The sequence below is a fragment of the Arvicanthis niloticus genome, chromosome 2 (genome assembly GCF_011762505.2).
Source record: "Arvicanthis niloticus isolate mArvNil1 chromosome 2, mArvNil1.pat.X, whole genome shotgun sequence".
In the NCBI taxonomy this organism is placed as follows: Eukaryota; Metazoa; Chordata; class Mammalia; order Rodentia; family Muridae; genus Arvicanthis; species Arvicanthis niloticus.
In genome coordinates, this window is record NC_047659.1 from 103,524,125 (window position 1) to 103,530,739 (window position 6,615).

The window sequence follows — 6,615 nt, forward strand, 5'->3', positions numbered from 1 at the left end:
AGGGCCTCTGAAAGAGCAGTCAGTGTTCTTAACCACTGAGCCACCTCTCCAGCCCCTGACAGTTTTCTCAATTGAGGTTCCCTCCTCTCAGATGACTCTGGTTTGTATCAAGTTGACATAAAAACCACCCAGGACAGGTGCTTTGAAAGTCTACTGGGTTTTTTTTCCCCTGCTCTGGGCTGGAAGTTGGCAAGTGTTGGAACAGACTTGAATCTGATAAATCCTGATATTCCCACTTAGATTTAGAGCTGGTCACCCCTCAACCCTTCCTATCCCACAAAGATTCCTTTGTCCTGTGAATTCTGTGAATTTTGCTTCCACTGTGCTTCTGGAACCAAGTGGAGACAGGAAAGGCCAAATTTAGTAGATGTTCTAATATTTTTCATACTTCTTAAGATAGTATGTCTTCCAAAGGTCGAATAGATTGTGTTGAGGCGAGCATGTGCGTTGGTGATGTGCCATTTTAGGCGGTATCACGTTTGTAACACGACATAATATTGTTATTTCTTTTAAGCATTTTAAGAAAAGGTTAAAGAAAGGAAAGGCAGGGAGGGGCAAACGGGGGTGGAGTGGTGATCCTTTAATAAAAATTACATCAGCATATTTGTTACCCAGAACAAAAACATGGGCAGTGATATCATTAGAGACTTTAGGTTATGCACATTTACTTAACAGTAATAGCTCCTTAAGGGCCATTATGAATTATTGGAAAATAAAATATTCATAGGTATATAAAGCTGAAATTCTCCCGTGTGAAGTTTTCCCTGGACATTAAATCTACAGAATGCAGCTTTGTTAGGAGAGAGCTGCCTGGATTTGCTGTGCTTTACAATCTCCAAAAATACTTCCAATTTCAGCACCAGAAGGAGGGAGCCATCTCACAGAGCAAAGTCATCGAATCTCATACTCACAGGACAGAGCCAACTTATATTTCATGGCTCCTTGGGGTGAGAGCAGAGACTAGCCAACAGAATTCAGTGGGCAGAGATAAAAAAAAAAAAAAAGACTCCCAAGGCAGGACTGCTGGGGCATTCTCCCTAATGGGCCCTAATTAGCCTACACGTGGTATGACTTAGAGTTATGGCCATTCGTTCTGTTAGGTTCTGGAAGTGCCACATATTTAAATGGTGGTTTTAGAATGTGGAATATCAAAACTCCTTAGGAAGAATGCTATATCCAGTGCTTTGTCACAGGAGCAGAATAAAGAGTCTGTGGGTACCTAGGCACCAGAGACACAGAGAAGGTGATACTAGGAGATGGACAGATTCCCCCAAGAGAACAGGACGAAGGTCGCAGCCTTCTAGTGCTCAGCAATAGAGGAGTATTACAGTGTTAGAGGATGTGCCACAAACATGTTTTCTGATCAGAAACCCAGTCAGATCTCTCTTTAATCTGACTGGGGATTGAATTTAGGGCCTGGCACATACTAAGCAATGCTCAACCATTGAAATATACCCCAGATTTTTGTTTACTTTTAGTTTGAGTCATGGTCTCATTCAATTGCCCAGGCTGCACTTGAACTCACTGTGTAGTATCGCCCTTAATCTTGCCATGCCTTGTCTCTTACTGCAGAGTAACTGGAGCTACAGTCACTACCAGCTCCCTTCTGCTTTGTGGCCAGGAAGAACCCCAAAGTCACCCAACCTGCTCTAATCCTATCTGTGAGACTGTTTTCTTCTTTGCTGTGTACCTATCTGCTTTATTCAACACAGGGGCCCTTTCAACCCTGTGCTGCACACACAGTGTGTTGCTGAACTTGGGGGTACACTGAGGAAACACATACAGCATGCTGTTGAACTTTCGGGGTACACTGAGGAAACAGCACCCATTCTTATCTCAAGTTCTGCCAACTAGCCCTCTTTCATCATTAGGCAATGTCCCTGGCCTCTCATTAACCATGAACCACTCAACAGACTTATTTTAACCCAGATTTCCACGTAGGTGCAGATGTGTAGTCTTTGAAGTTTGAAGTCAAAGAAAACTGAGATGTCCTTGGCCACACTGACCTGGTCTTCCTGCTAGAATTTCTAGGGAAAAAAATACCAAAGTTAAGAAAAATGAGTATGATTTGAATGGAAAAAGTGTCCTTCCCATGAGGTTCATTATCTTCCTGTCTTGTAGAGACAAGAAGGCATTACCACTGAGTAAGCAAGACTAACCTTTGTCTTAGTTTTAAGCAAACATAAGAAGTAAGAGACATGTGCTTTGGCCTCCATGTGTCCTAGAACTAAGATGGCCATCAACCAACTCTGCAGAGTTTGAATCCTGTGATATTAATCCCTCATCCCATATAAACCCTGGTTCCTGGTACACTCATCTAAGAAAGCTAGTGTCTACTGGAGCTGATGTAAAAAACTCACACTCAAGGGTTCATAACATTTACTTATGGTATATGTAAGCTGGGAATAACCCTTATACCCACAAACAGCAGACTGTATAAACTGTTCCATACCATATTATGGAATTCTACATGGAAATTAACAATTAATTTTGCTATTTGTAATTAATACTATACACAGAAACATGGGCTGATACAATTGATAAACCAACACACTGATTGTCAGTGTCCAGACACAGAAGAACACAAACTGTATATTGCCATTTGTACAAAATTTTAAAACAAACTAAAGTAATCTATTGTGCTAGATATTGGAAGAGGGGTTTTGTTAGTTCAGAGTGTTGATTGAAAGGAATGGGGAGCTTTCTCAGTTCTGGGAATGTTCTGGTTCTAGATATAACTACTTGGGTGGGTACATGTATTAAACTTTAATGACATATACCTGTAAGGTTTGAGATCACACCAGTTGACCCAGTTAATATGTTAAATGTTTTGAAAGAAAAATTTTAAAATTAATTTTACAAAAAGAAAGAAAATGTGATGGTTTGTATGTGCTTGGTTCAGGGAGGGGCATGATTAGAAGGTGTAGCCCTGTTTGAGTAGGTGTGTCACTATAAGACCCTCATCCTAGCTACCTGGAAGCCAGTATTCTGCTAGCAACCTTCAGATGAAGATATAGAAGTCTCAGCTCCTTCTGCACCATGCTTACTTGGATGCTGTCATGCTCCCACCTTGATGACAATGGACTGAACCTCTCAACCTGTAAGCCAGCCTCAATTAAATGTTGTCCTTTATAAGAGTAGCCTTGGTCACGGTGTCTGTTCACAGCAGTAAAACCCTAAAGACAGAAATCTTAGTCCTGCCTTTTACCACTGTATAGTTGTGGATAGGATATTTTGTATCTTTAATTTTAATCTCATTTTCCACATCTGTAAAGGGAGTATTAGAGAGCTAACTAAGCATTTGGTCCTATAACATTAATTTAAAAACCTTATTGTAGCATATATAAAAAGTAAACCAAGTCACTCTACCTATTGAATGTGGATTACTGAGAGGGATACACAAAGAACAAAAACATTCCTCATTCTACACACTTGCTACTGTTTACAAACTGCATGGCTAGTAACATCAAGTGGGAATTTATCAAAAGCCTGAAGGTTTTTATCAAACTTATCAAACTCAAAGCACAGCCGTCCCTTCACTCCTGTCTTCTCTTCCCTCCCCTCCTCTTCCTCTTCTTCCTCCTCATTGTCCATTTATTTATTTGGCAGCTGGGGTAGGGACATGATACACACCAGAGGACAACTTAATGGGAGTCTGTTCACTCTTTCCAATAAGTGGGTCCTGGAGACTGAATGCAGGCTGTCAGGTGAGTGGCAAAGGGCCTTTACCCACTGTGCCACAGGCCCCCCATGCCTGCTATCGGTGTCTTGCTTTCTCTCAACTGCATTAAAGAATAAGTGAATTGTCTGACATATCATGTGCAAAGCTCAACAGTGGAACACTCCCTACTGTGTGTGCTGCACAATGTATGGCTTTAACTTCCTAGCTTTTCTGGGGAAATGTTTATTTTGTTAATATATATCCGCATGAAAGTTGTATGGTGTTACATTATCCACAGTTTGGTGGATTTTTAAAAAGTAAAACACTTATTTCTTGAGACTGGGATTGGCTTGTTATTTCTTTCTTTTTTTTTTTAAAGAATTATTTATTTTATGTCTATGAATACATTGTTGCTCTCTTCAGACACACTAAAAGAGGGCATCAGACCCCATTACAGATGGTTGTGAGCTACCATGTAGTTGCTGGGAACTGAACTCAGGACCTTTGGAAGAGCAGTCATTGCTCTCAACCACTGAGCCATCTCTCCAGCCCGGCTTCTTATTTCTTTTCTTTTTCTTTTTCTTTTTTTTTGTTTGTTTTTTTGAGACAGGGTTTTTCAGTGTAGTCCTGGCTGTCCTGGAACTCACTCTGTAGACCAGGCTAGCCTCGAACTCAGAAATCCGCCTGCCTCTGCCTCCCAAGTGCGCCACCACTGCCCAGCCTTCTTATTTCTTAATTATTTGAAAAAATGCATCATGAATCTTACCTGACAGAAAAACCAAATACAGTAAGTATTCTAGAATCAAACTTAGCCAGGGAGAGTTACTTGCTGAGATGGTTGGGACTCTAGGGTGGTTGGTGAAGCCAAAGTCATGAGAGAAAAACAGTGGTCATCTAGTGGCCACCATCATAAGGAATTGCATCAGCAAGGCAATGTTTCCATGGATACACTATCCCCCAGCAGGCCAGGCTCTCACTTTCAATCTCCAGCCTTGTTCCACTAACACTGGGATTGAGCACAGAGTTTACCAAAGCCACGGTGCTTGACATGCAGCCAACAAATCATATAAACAAATGAACTGGACTAGTGAATTGGGAAACAAAAACTCAAAGTTAGTGCCTAGACTGCAAGGTGGTTTGATGTATTTGCTATTTGTTTTTCTGTTTGCTTTCCAGTTTTCTCTCTGATCTGATTGGTCTTGCTGGGGAGACTGGCCCTTGTAAGTGCTTTTCCTGGTTTCCAGGTAGCTTCGGTTGCTAAGAGGCACTAGCCTTGAAAAGAAACATTTCTTCCCTTCCCCCTCCTTGAAAGGAAATCACTACATCTCTGGCAGTGGCAGCTTCTCTTGTTGCCAGCTGCTGCCCAGAAGCCTTTTCACCGGGCCCCAGATCTTGCCTTGTTAAGTGGCCTCTGTTTCTGGGCTGCAGGGTGGATATATCCTTCCATCCCCAGGGAGGTAGCAGCTACCTGCAATTGCCAACCTCTGGGTTTTCTCAACTTTATTACCTGTTCTCTCTGTATTTCTAATCCCCATGTATTATTTTCAGTGTCAAATTCCCTTTGTTGGTTTCATTTTCAAGGCTAGTTATTTCAGAAGCCATGGGCAAAATCATGTTTTTTTCTTAAATCTTGGCCCCTGGACCTGTGTTTGTTCCTTCTTAGTTCTTTGAGAGAACTCCTGGGAAATACTGTTCCCCATGACTGTTCCCTGGTATATTGTTGTGTATCTGAGATAAGATCATATCCAGAATATTATCTTCAGTCAAACAACTAAGCCTTTCCTATATTGTCAAGATACCAGCTGCTCCTATGTTGTTATATAGGTATGATGTCATTCCTGTTAAAATCCCTGCAGGGTTTTTTAAGTGAAAATTGACAATGAATTGAAAACATTGTATGGGAGTATAAAGGACTGAGAATGCCAGACAGCTCAAAATGAAACCTGAGCTGGCCTTTACCATCAGAAAATAAGACTCATTAAAATGATGCAGTAGGGAGAGGGTGAGTCCTGGGTCCGTGAGTAAACAGACCTGAAATGGAGTGTCAGGGCCGAGTACTCTCCAGAGACACTTCCACACACATATAAACTCTGGTTTATTTTCCAAGGTGAAATTATAGGGGTTAGGAAAAGTCCATCTCAAAACAGGATTCCCAGGATAGCTGGGCCACGATATCACTAAAAGCTGTTTATATCCCTCCCTCAGAGTCTAAGCTATGGTTCCCTTTAGTGTTTGTCTTAGGGTTTTACTGCTGTGAACAGACACCATGGCCAAAGCAACTCTTATAAGGACAACATTTAATTGAGGCTGGCTTACAGGTTCAGAGGTTCAGTCCATTATCAAGGCGGGAGCATGACAGCATCCAGGCAGGCATGGTGCAGGAGAAACTGAGAGTTCTACATCTTCATCTGAAGGCTACTAGCAGAATACTGGCTTCCAGGCAGTCAAGATGAGGGTCTTATTTCTCACACCCAAAGTGACACACTTATTCCAACAAGGCCACACCCACTCCAACAGGGCCACACTTTCTAATAGTGTCACTCCCTGGGTTAACCATATACAAACCATCCAGTGTTCATCCTTTTTTTTCTTCTGAGACAACAGTGTACATCCTGGCAGTCCACTCCCAGCATCCTTCACCCCACACAGAGAAATCTAAAACTGAGTATAAAGACTGGCTCTTGGCCAGGACTGCATCTTTGCTCTCAACTAACTGGCAAGAAAGAAAAGAGCGCCCTTCACCAAGGTCACCAAGGTTATTTTAATGAGCAACTAACTTAGCCCAAGGTCAACCTGAGAAGCCAAAAGATGATTTTAACATTGTTTAAATTTTGATTTAAACATTGTTTAATTCCATGATTAAACAATGAATATATACATATATATTAAATATACACATATATATTTAAGATATGAAAGCGATTCCTTTTTTATCTCTTTTCCTTATACTTTCC